The sequence below is a fragment of the Panthera pardus genome, unplaced genomic scaffold (assembly GCF_024362965.1).
Source record: "Panthera pardus isolate Hobbes unplaced genomic scaffold, ASM2436296v1 HiC_scaffold_6, whole genome shotgun sequence".
NCBI lineage: Eukaryota > Metazoa > Chordata > Mammalia > Carnivora > Felidae > Panthera > Panthera pardus.
The window spans coordinates 59,760,035-59,772,746 of record NW_026526991.1 but is presented as its reverse complement, the minus strand read 5'-3'; the positions used below and the strand labels follow the sequence as shown (position 1 = coordinate 59,772,746).

Genomic DNA, 12,712 nt, shown 5'->3' with positions numbered 1-12,712 from the left:
AAAACAGTATGGAGTTTCCTCAAAGACTTAAAAATAGAACAACCATACCACCCAATTGTACTACTAGGTATTTACCCAAATGATACAAAAATACTGATTCAGAGAGGCAAATACACCCTGATGTTTATAGCAGCATTGTCAATAATAGCCAAATTATGGAAAGAGCCCAAATGTCCATCGATTCATGGATGGATAAAGAAGATGTGATGTATTATATCTCACACACACACACACACACACACACACACACACACACACACAGGAATATTCCTCAACCAACAAAAAGAGCGAAATCAACATCTGCAATAACGTGGATGGAGCTAGGGTGTATTATCCTAAGTGAAATAAATCAGAGAAAGACAAATACCATATGATTTCACTCATATGTGGAATTTAAGAAACAAAACAGATAAACATAGGGGAAAGGAGAGAGAGAGAGAGACAAACCACAAAACTACAGAGAACAAAGTGAAGGTTGCTGGAGGAGAGGTGCACAGGGAGATGGGCTAGATGGGTGATGGGTATTAAGGAGGGCACTTCTTGTGACAAGCACTGGGTGTTACATGTAAGTGATGAATCACTAAATTCTACTCCAGAAACTATACTACACTATATGTTAACTAACTAGAATTTAGATAAAAACATGAAACAAATAATTAAAATATAATATGAAAACGTAGTGAAGGTAGAGTATAGCTGATTAAATTAGATTTTATCTATACGATAATCTCTCTGAATTATCAGGCATGCAGATTGGACAGAAGACATCAGTGATTAAAAACTCTACAGTAACAACATTTTCAGGGACAGATGACCCTGAGCTGCAAGTTCTGATTTTTATCTTTCTATTTCTTACCTACATGCTGAGTGTAACGGGACCATCATCACACTCACTTTTGTGGATCCCTACCTTAAAACACCCGTGTACTTTTTTTTTTTTTTTTTTACAAAATTTCTCCTTCTTGGAGATCTCATTCACCACTGCCTGTATTTCCAGGTACTTGTATAACATAGCAACAGATGACAAGGTCATTACCTATAATGCTCGTGTCATCCAAGTGTTTTTCACTGACCTCTTTGCAGTAACAGAATTTTTCTTGCTGGCCATCATGTCCTATGACCACTATGTGGCCATCTGCAAACCCTTGCATTGGGTAACCATCATGAGCAGAGGAGTCTGCAGCAGTCTTATTTTTTCCTGCTTGTTGGCTGGATTGTTGGTCATAACCTCCCCACTTAGTCTGGGGCTAAATCTGAAATTCTGTGACTCAAATTTTATTGATCATTTTCTCTGTGATGCTTCTCCCCTCCTAAAGATAGCATGTTCAGACACATGGCTCATGAAACAAACTGTTTTAATCTGTGCTGACCCCCATTTTGACCTTTATATATGTAGTTCTATCTTATATTATCAAAACAATTTTAGGATTTCCATCTGTTCAGCAAAGAAAAAAGGCCTTTTACACCTGTTCTTCCCACATGACTGTAGTTTTCATCACCTATGCACATGCATGTTCATTTATATGACTCCTACAGCAAAAGAGAAAGTGACTATTAATAAAGCAGTTTCACTACTCATTTTTTCTGTTTCACCTACATTAAATCCATTTATTTATACACTGAGAAATAAGTAAAAAAAGCCTCAGTGACTCAATCAAAAGAGTTGCACCATTCTTAAAGAAGTAAAATAAAATAGCAGTCAATACATGAAATTAAATAAAGGTGTGGTGCTAAACATTTCTGTTAATGCTTATAATTTTTTTTAGCTTTTAATAATCTGTATTTCAGTTATATGTCTCAGCTCCTTTTTCAATTTACTTGCATTGCACCTTAATGAGCTTATTTCTTTCCTTGATTGTTATTTAACTTCTTGTGGGAGACATCTCAGTAAAGAAAATGAAAGTGTACTTCTCATAAATTCATTTGTACATAAATATAACCCAATATAATAAATCTTATGCTATAATAAATCTATTCTTTAGTCTTCCATAAAACTGATAGCATAATACTGCTAATTATTATACCCAAGTGTGCATAAAACACTACAAAACCTCAAGTAAGAATTGAAATTTTATGATACAATAGTGAATAAGTGAGGGCATGATATAATAATACAAGGATCAATTGAGACACAAGATAATAGCATTTCTATACTATAGGAAAATACATTAAAAAATTAAAAACGGATAAAATCTCACAAATATTCTTTTGAATATATAGCTAAGAGTAAAGGTTAAAATATGGGCAATCACAAGGTATCAGAGATACAGAATATCAGAAATGAACATAAATAACCCCACCTATAACTTGTGGATTCCCAGGAAAGCAAAGAAAGGAGGATAAAGAGTGGCAAGGTGTTGAGTTATAGGTTACAGGGGCTTGGATTAAATGTCCATATGGAAAAGGGTATTGAAGTGTCAGGATCCAAGTGGTGAAAATGCATGAAGCTGACAAAATAGCCTGAAGTCAAGATTTTAAAAGCATGATTTAGAAGAAAAATTCCCATTTTTATGAAAAGACAATAATTTTCTCTAAGAAATTTTTCTGTCTCTCTTGAGTTATGAGCTATGGAGGAGGAGTTGGGAACCATTATCATGTTCCTCTAATAGCATTTATAGTCCAAATTCTATAAAAATAATCTACTAACACCATATATAAAGAATTAAACAGTGAATCCAAATATAACTGTTTGGAATTGAAGAAATACATATTCATTGAAATAGACACACTTCATGACAATTCATAAAAAAGCTATACACAGAAGAAATCAAAGAATTATTCATCCACAAATATATTCATTATTTTCAGAAATAAACAGAAAAATAAAGCAACTCCTGCTCATAACATTTTAAAACTATAAAATTAATTAAAAGTATTAGAACATGATTTTATTAAGAAAAATAAATTTCAAAAGATAAATAAATCTCAAAGTTGATATTTTTAAAAAATTCAAATTAATAATTTCCCAAAAGCATAAATTAATACAAAATAAACAAAAAATATATAAGGTTAAAAATCAGAAGAAAGGTATGAATACTAATGCATACTTAGCATAACTTTATGGATATTCTAGCACAATTCCACAACAAAATGTGAAGATCTAGAGCTACAAACAAGGTTTTAGCAAAACAAAATTTTGAAAATTCAAAATGTGGAAAACTTAAATATATTAATTTCCACATAACATTCAGTAAAGCAAATAAGATCTATGATTAAAAAGGCAAAAGGAGGGGTGCCTGGGTAGCTCAGTCGGTTAAGCATCCGACTTTGGCTCAGGTCATGATCTCACGGTCTGTGAGTTCGAGCCCCACGTCGGGCTCTGTGCTGACAGCTCAGAGCCTGGAGTCTGTTTCAGATTCTGTGTCTCCCTCTCTCTCTGCCCCTCCCCTGTTCATGCTCTGTCTCTCCCGTCTCAAAAATAAATAAACGTTAAAAAAAAAAAATTTAAATAAAAAAATCAATCAATCAATAAAAAGGCAAAAGGACCAGATTACAACCAACCATGGTAAAGCAATAATCTCATTAAGATTTCAATTATCTAAATAAAAAATAATAATAAAAAACTCTCCCTAATGAATTTTATGAAGACATCCTAATATTTGACAAAAATCTGATTAAAACATTAAGGCAAACTGTTTAATTTTTGTTTCAATTATTGACTGATGAATGTAGTTAGACAATTTCAGTTAGAATCCAACAAAATAACCAAAAATTATACTATGGTCAACCAAGATTTATTCCAATTATAGAAAGGTGTAGATAATAGATATAAAGGATAGATAGATCATGATGATAATAGATAGGTAGGTAGATGGTAGACAGATGACAGGTAAATGATAGATACATAAGTAATAAACTAATGATAGATGAAAAATGTATACAGATATAGAAATATATATATAAAATATAGCCTGATTTTGTTGTACCAACAAATTAAAGAAAGAAAGATTTTATATGGGTTTTGATTAATAGATAAACTATCACCAGATAAAAATCAGTAACTTCTAAAAAATTTAAAGTAAAATACAAATATGGTGAACTACTAAAGTATGATAAAAAAAAATCTAAAGAAATACAATTATATTAAACAGTAAAACACCTGGAATAAATTAAAATCAAAAAACAAAGATGCTCCCTTTCATCACTGATATTCAACATTTCACATCTTAAAAATGCCATAATAATAAAGTAATTGGATTATCAGACTGAAGTTATGAAACTACTGTAATTAGAAATTATGAAACCCATATCTTTTCAAGTTTTTACGTCTTTGAAATGTGCGTATGGTATTGAGGAGGGCACCTTTTGGGATGAGCACTGGGTGTTGTATGGAAACCAATTTGACAGTAAATTTCATATATTAAAAAATAAAAAAATAAAAAAAAAAAGAGATATGCTCAACATAAGGCAGGATGAAACAACACTGGATGTGGAATTTGTTTTCAAATACTTCAGCAAAAAAACCAAAAAACAAAAGAAACAGAACTAAATGGAAAAATCTTGGTAGTCTTGAATTTGGGTAATGGATCTAAAAGGGTTTATTATATAATTCTCATTACATACATGTGTGTGTTTATAATGGCTGATAAAAAATTTTTTTTAAAATAAAGCCTCTTGAAATACAAAAAAAAAAAAAAAAAAGAAATGTGCGTATGCCTTACAATGACAGGCATCTTAATATTGTCCATAGTTTAACCAGTCACATTTTTTTAATAAAAATACATAACACATAACATAAAAGTACTTAAAATAATGACACGCATTTAGAGTCAATGAAATATGGTATTTTCTTCCTGACAAAATTATTATGTACCTAGAACACAATAAAATCTAATAAGAATCTAATAGACTTAGTAAGAATATTTAGTAACTTGGGTAAAGGATACAAGCAAACAAAAGTCCATTGACAATATTTACAGTAGCAATCAGCTTCTACTATTAAAGCTATCAATATGACTGCCCTGGAATAAACCCCATTATGAATGCAATATATCATATCATAAAATATCAATTTATTCACTCTTAATATATAAATTTAACACAGGTCCAATTAGAATCAACTTTTTACATTTTTAAATTATACAAATTAACTCTAAGTTAATATGGAAGAATTAAATTTCATGAATGTGCAACACATAAATGAAAAAAAAAATCCATGAATAGAAACTTGTTTTATATAATATCAAAACATATTATCAATGGAATAAAATTAATATGGTATTAGAATGAGAAGATAAAATGATCACCAGAAAAGATTATGAAAGTACAGACTAATAAATAGTCTTTATTATTATATATTTATTATTTTGCTTGTAGTATAGAAGTGGAGAAATTTCAGTTCAGTAGGAAAATCATGGTTTATTTAATAAATGTTTTAGTTACACATGAAAAAACTCAAATGAAAAAGTTTTCTTTTTTATTCATAAAACAAATGGGTTGGGGTTCCGGAAGATGGCGGCGTAGGAGGACGCGGGGCTCACAGCGCGTCCTGCCAATCACTTAGATTCCACCTACACCTGCCTAAAGAACCCAGAAAACCGCCAGAGGATTAGCAGAACGGAGTCTCCGGAGCCAAGCGCAGACGAGAGGCCCACGGAAGAGGGTAGGAAGGGCGGCAAGGCGGTGGGCGCTCCACGGACTGGCCGGAGGGAGCCGGGGCGGAGGGGCGGCTCGCCGGCCAAGCAGAGCCCCCGAGTCTGGCTGGCAAAAGCGGAGGGGCTGGACAGACTGTGTTCCGACAGCAAGCGCGACTTAGCGTCTGGGAGGTCATAAGTTAACAGCTCTGCTCGGAAAGTGGGAAGGCTGGAGGACAAAGGGAGGGAGAGCTGCTGAGCCCCCGGACGGCAGAGCTCAGCTTGTCGGGGAACAAAGGCGCCAGCGCCATCTCCCCCGCCCATCCCCCAGCCAAAATCCCAAAGGGAACCAGTTCCTGCCAGGGAACTTGCTCGCTCCGCGCAAACACCCAACTCTGTGCTTCTGCGGAGCCAAACCTCCGGCAGCGGATCTGACTCCCTCCCGCTGCCACAGGGCCCCTCCTGAAGTGGATCACCTAAGGAGAAGCGAGCTAAGCCTGCCCCTCCAGCCCCCGTGCACCTTGCCTACCCACCCCAGCTAATACGCCAGATCCCCAGCAACACAAGCCTGGCAGTGTGCAAGTAGCCCAGACGGGCCACGCCACCCCACAGTGAATCCCGCCCCTAGGAGAGGGGAAGAGAAGGCACACACCAGTCTGACTGTGGCCCCAGCGGTAGCTGGGGGCAGACATCAGGTCTGACTGCGACCCCGCCCACTAACTCCAGTTATACACCACAGCACAGGGGAAGTACCCTGCAGGTCCTCACCACGCCAGGGACTCTCCAAAATGACCAAACGGAAGAATTCCCCTCAGAAGAATCTCCAGGAAATAACAACAGCTAATGAACTGATCAAAAAGGATTTAAATAATATAACAGAAAGTGAATTTAGAATAATAGTCATAAAATTAATCGCTGGGCTTGAAAACAGTATACAGGACAGCAGAGAATCTCTTGCCACAAAGATCGAGGGACTAAGGAACAGTCACGAGGAGCTGAAAAACGCTTTAAACGAAATGCAAAACAAAATGGAAACCACGATGGCTCGGCTTGAAGAGGCAGAGGAGAGAATAGGTGAACTAGAAGATAAAGTTATGGAGAAAGAGGAAGCTGAAAGAAAGAGAGATAAAAAAATCCAGGAGTATGAGGGGAAAATTAGAGAACTAAGTAATACACTAAAAAAAAAATAATATACGCATAATTGGTATCCCAGAGGAGGAAGAGAGAGGGAAGGGTGCTGAAGGGGTACTTGAACAAATTATAGCTGAGAACTTCCCTGAACTGGGGAAGGAAAAAGGCATTGAAATCCAAGAGGCACAGAGAACTCCCTTCAGACGTAACTTGAATCGATCTTCTGCACGACATATCATAGTGAAACTGGCAAAATACAAGGATAAAGAGAAAATTCTGAAAGCAGCAAGGGATAAACGTGCCCTCACATATAAAGGGAGACCTATAAGACTCGTGACTGATCTCTCCTTTGAAGTCAAATAATGTTGAAAGGAAATGTGTACCACTGACAGACAAAGGGATGATTTCTAAAGCAAAGACCTCTTATAACTTAATAATACAAATGAATAAATCTAAATAGAAATTAGCAAAAAGTAGAAATACAATTTAGAGAATATTAACACTTGTTTCGTGGAGAATATATGATTGTCAACTGCATTCACTGTCTAATGCCGAAAGATTCAAATTGAAGTAAAAACTTACACTAATCAACCGGTCAATTTTGAAAAAAACTTTTTCACCTGTTGCTGACTGGGATCATGAGGACAAGGCTACTTTTCCTACAGCACATGTGAAAATTTAAATTGCTAAAGCTTTTTGGCAAGTAATCAATTTTAAAGTAATTTTATAATTTAAAAGTATATGTATACTTTGACATAGAAATTCTATTTCTACAATTCCTATCTTTCATAAATTAAAGAACCATTTTGAAAGAATATACAATATTAAAGGCATACTGTGAAAAGAAAGGCACAGTGTGGAATGCAGCATTAATGGTGGCAAAAAAAATTAAAGCCAAGTGAAAATCCATCAATTAACGGAATATCATGCACTTATTAAATACAAGTGTATCAGAGTTACATCATTTGATCTGGAGTAATTCCCTTGAATTGTTTTGGTGGGGTGGGTTTTTTTTTTAAGATTAGGAGAGATTTTCACATTTTTTTTTTAATTTTTATTTATTTTTGAGACAGAGACAGAGCATGAATGGGGGGAGGGTCAGAGAGAGAGGGAGACACAGAATCCAAGCAGGCTCCAGGCTCTGAGCTGTCAGCACAGAGCCCGATGTGGGGCTCGAACCCACAAACTGTGAGATCATGACCCAAGCTGAAGTCAGTTGCTTAACTGACTGAGCCACCCAGGCGCCCCTGGGGCTTTTTGTTTGAAAAGAAGAAAAAAGTGGAAAATGTGTTTAATATATCAAGTTTTTATAATGGAAACCTTGTCCAAACCCTTCAGTGTGTGTGTGTGTGTGTGTGTGTGTGTGTGTGTGTGTGTGTGTATTTAAGTGTACATAAAGATGGATGATAGATAAATAGATAATAGATGTGTAAAATACATGTATACATAATGGAAAAATACATGAAATATGCATAATAAAACAAAATATATTATGGGCCATAAAGTAATTCATATCCTACAAAGTATGAATTCTAACCGCAATAAAATTAAAGTAACAACATACATCAGTAAATTCTCCAAATATATGGAAACTAATGAAAATCTAAATAAAACATGGGTCAATTAAGAAATCAAGAGAGATATTTAAAGGATTTTGAATTGAGTAGAAAGCACAACATGTCAAAATAGGTTGGATGCAGGCTAAAACCATATTTGGATGAAAATTTATAGCACTAAAATAAAATAGCCATAAAAATAGCAGAAAAATCTCTAATAAATGTTTTCATTTTTCCCCTAAAACTGGGGAGGAAAAGGGGAAAGTCAATCAAATCCAAAGCAAATAGAAAATAAGAATAAAAATCATTATAGAATCAACTGACATAAGAGAACAACAGATAAAAGTTGGTTCTTACAGAAAATCAAGAAAGAAAGGAGACGCCACATATTACAAATATAAGGTATGAGAGAGGTGATATAACTACAGATTTTACAGATATTAAAAGGACAAAAAAGGAATATTAAAAGTGCATAATCTTAAGTTGACAACTTAGATAAAATGGACAACTTCCTTAGAGCATTTTGCACTGGTGAACAATGGTGGCACTTAAATAGTATTTGATTATTAGAGATGATTTGCAGGACCTAATGTGACAATATTTACAGCTACAGTTTATTGCAAGAAAAGAATACACTATATGAACAGCATTAAAATAAGGATATGCATCATTGACAAAGGCTGGCTCACATTAAGGGATAAGAAACAAAGTGCACACCTCTTACTGTCCTCCATCTGTAGGCAATATTGCTGCACATACTTTCTCAGGCCAGAAATCACTGACATATGCAGAAAACACCTCAATCCCAGAAAGCCCAAACAGAGTCAGAACTGAGAATTTTTATATTTTACTGTGTAGGAATATTCCTGCTAAATAAATAGCTTAAAACAAGAACCCTGTAGTAGTCTCACCCAGACCAAGTGCCAATGATCAATGTCACTATTACCAATAAACAATGTTAACAAGTTGGTACACCTGTCCTGAAACTCCTCAGACCCATGGTTACAAACAAACCTTACTGATCAATATATTTTATTCATTAACCAGGTGTCAGTGCTATGTTCGAAATTTAGCAAAAATATCTCAGGCCAACTCCAGGCTTGCTAGAACTTACAAATAACAGATAAAATTAAAATTCACTCCAAAAAAGAAAAAGATTAACTGGCATCTATGTATTGCAGAAATTTAAAATGTGGTTTAAAACATTCCCACAAGTAAAATCCAAGCCATAAGGTTTTACTGGTGAATTGTACCAAATATTTAAGTATGAAATAATACAAATTCCACACAAATGATTCCAGAAAATTAATAAGGAGAGGACATTTTCAAACTTATTTTATGAAGTCAACAATAGCCTGATAACAAAATCAGACAAACATATCACAAGTATAGAAATGGGCAAATCAATATTTTTCTTACACATAGGTGGAAAAATAAAATGTTTGCAATTAGAATCCATCTATAGCTATATAGATAAGATAGACAGATTTATATAAACTCCAAAGGATTTTATTCTAGGGATATAAGACTTAACATTTGAAAATCAATAAAATCAACCATATAATGAGACTAAAAAATAAAATGTATACATATATACATTATATATGTATCAATGTATACATACATATCAATGCAGAAACATTTGAAAAAGTTCAATATCCATTCCTAATTTTAAAAATTCTTAGCAAACTAGAAAAGAAAGTGCCTCAACTTCATAAAAGACATCTACAAACACTACAACTAACACCACATTTAATAATGAAATACTGAATGCTTCCCTCCTAAGATCAAGACAAGAATGCCCACTGTTACTATTTTTACTCAACATTATATGGAAGGTTATAGTCAATGCAGTAAATCCAAAAATGAAAAATATCTAGGTTTGATAGGAAGAAAATAATTGCCTTTATTTCCCTGCAACTTGAAAAGCCTACGGATTCTAAATGGTTAGAATAAATGAATTTATAAATGTTGTCAGAAAAAAAATCCACATACAAAATTATAATATATGTTTATGTACTAACAGCAATCAGAAACTAAACACTAAAAATTGGCATCAAAAATATGAAATATTTAGGCCTAAACCTGACAAAACATATGTAAGATTTGTATACTGGAAACAAAGAATTTGTTGAGAAGACTAAAAAGAACCATGTAAGTGGAGACATGTGCTGCTTTCATGAATCAAAAAGTAAATATTATTAAGAGTTAAACTATTTTGAAATTAATCTACAGATTTAATTCAATCTTAAAATACAAGCAGAATTTCTTGTAGAAATTGACAAGCAATTATAAAATTCATATGGAAATTCAAAAGGCCTTGAATAATCAATTCAACTCTGAAAAGGACAAACTTATAGGACCCATTTTAACACTTATTAGAAACCTATAGTAATCAAGACAGGGTGATATTGGTGTAAAGGTAGAAAAATAGGTCAGTGGAAAAGAATTAGGACTTCAGAAGTAAATCCTTACACTTATGGTCAACTGATCTTTTATAGAAATGCAAAAACAATTCATTAAAGAAAGGTTAATCTTTTCAATAAATGGCACGAAGAATAGCCATATTTTTTAAATAAATTTTGATATATCTGTTGTATATTTACAAATAAATTTATAAAAATTAACTCAAAATGAATCACAGACCTAAATGTAAAACAAACTATAATACTCTTCGAAAAAATAACGTAAGAAGACATTATTATTGGTTTAGGCAAATATTTTTTTAGATAAAATAGTAAAAGCATGCTACATTTTAAGAAATGATGAAATACCATCTATCATAATTAAGAATTCTGCTCTTAAAAAGACATTAAGAGGGGCGCCTGGGTGTCTCAGTCGGTTGGGCAGCCGACTTCGGCTCAGGTCATGATCTCGCGGTCCGTGGGTTCGAGCCCCGCATCGGGCTCTGTGTTGACAGCTCAGAGCCTGGAGCCCGTTTCAGATTCTGTGTCTCCCTCTCTCTAACCCTCCCCCATTCATGCTCTGTCTCTCTCTGTCTCAAAAATAAATAAATGTTAAAAAAAAAAAGACATTAAGAGAGTAAGACAAGGCACAAACTTGGAGAAAATATTTGTGAATCACATAACTGATAAAGGACTAGTATCCAGAATAAATAAAAAACTCTCAAAACTCAATAATAAGGAATATCACAACCCAACTAAAAAAATGAGCAAATGATTTAAAAAGACACTTTACTAAAGAAGATACACAGATGGCAACTAAATGCACCAAAAGATATTCAACATCATTAGCTATTAGGTATACAAAAATTAAAATCACAATGGAATCCAATAGACCTACTAGAATGTTTCAAGTATGAAAATTGATCATACCAAAGAAGTGCACCAATAAAATATTCCTACACCACTGGTGGGACTGTAAAATCATGTGACTACTTTAGAAAAGCGTTGGTAGTTTCTTAAAAGTTAAATATATCCCTTCTATATGACCCAGCCATTCCATTCTTAGGTGTTTATCCAACAGAAATGAAATTGTGTGTCATTAGAGAGGTTTGTGCATGAATGTTCATAGCAGCTTTCTAGGTAAATGCCTTAATAAAACTAATATGACAGAGTATCTTTAAACAGGTGAATAGTAACCAAATTGTGATATATCTACAGATGGAATTTTACCCAGAAATAAAAGGAATGAATAATAATGTGGATGAATCTCAAAAAATCATGCTGAGTAAAATAAGCCAGATGAAAGATGGTTAACTGTAAAAAGCAGCAGGGGAAGGGGACGGAGAGGCAGGTAGCGACCAGGACCGAAGGACTTAACAAGAGGCACAAGGGCAACTTTGAGAAGTATTGATATGTTTATTATTGTGATTATGTTGGTACTTTCTTAGGAGTATACATATGTCCAAACTTATCAAATTGTACACTTTAAATGTGTGCAGTTTACTGAATGTCAATTATATCTCAATAATGCTGTTAAAAAATTTTTAAAAACAAATAAAATTGACAGATTTGACTGTATAAAGCCATGAACTATATGCCAAAAAATCAGCATCACACTTTTAAAGATTTATTATAATCTTAAAATTCATATTTAAGATATTTTAAAAACAAGATACAAATAGGCATAAAAATAATGTCCACTGACACCTAATCATGCTGGCATATGTTTGATATAAATTAATGTTATGGCTCTTATTCTACTAATTCTCTAAAAGTGGAATAATATTTTTAGCTAGAAATTTTACTTCTACCAATCATTCTCACACATACAAAAATATTTGTATGAAATGCTTTTGATAGAATGATTGAAAACTACAGAAAATAAAGAACACTGTACATTTAATTCAGGCACTGGTTTAAAACTGCCAAAATAATCATATAGTCAACATTAATAGTGACTGATTAGAAAAAAACAAATGTATATCATGTGATAATATATGTAAATATATAAAAGTGTATTTGGTAAAATATACATAACATAAAATTT

At 33.6% G+C, this 12,712-nt stretch overlaps 1 pseudogene; it reads left to right on the top strand.

Annotated features, from left to right (window-relative positions):
- Window positions 1-746: 746 nt before the first annotated feature.
- Window positions 747-1,686, top strand: LOC109270234 (olfactory receptor 6C2-like; annotated as a pseudogene).
- Window positions 1,687-12,712: the final 11,026 nt, after the last annotated feature.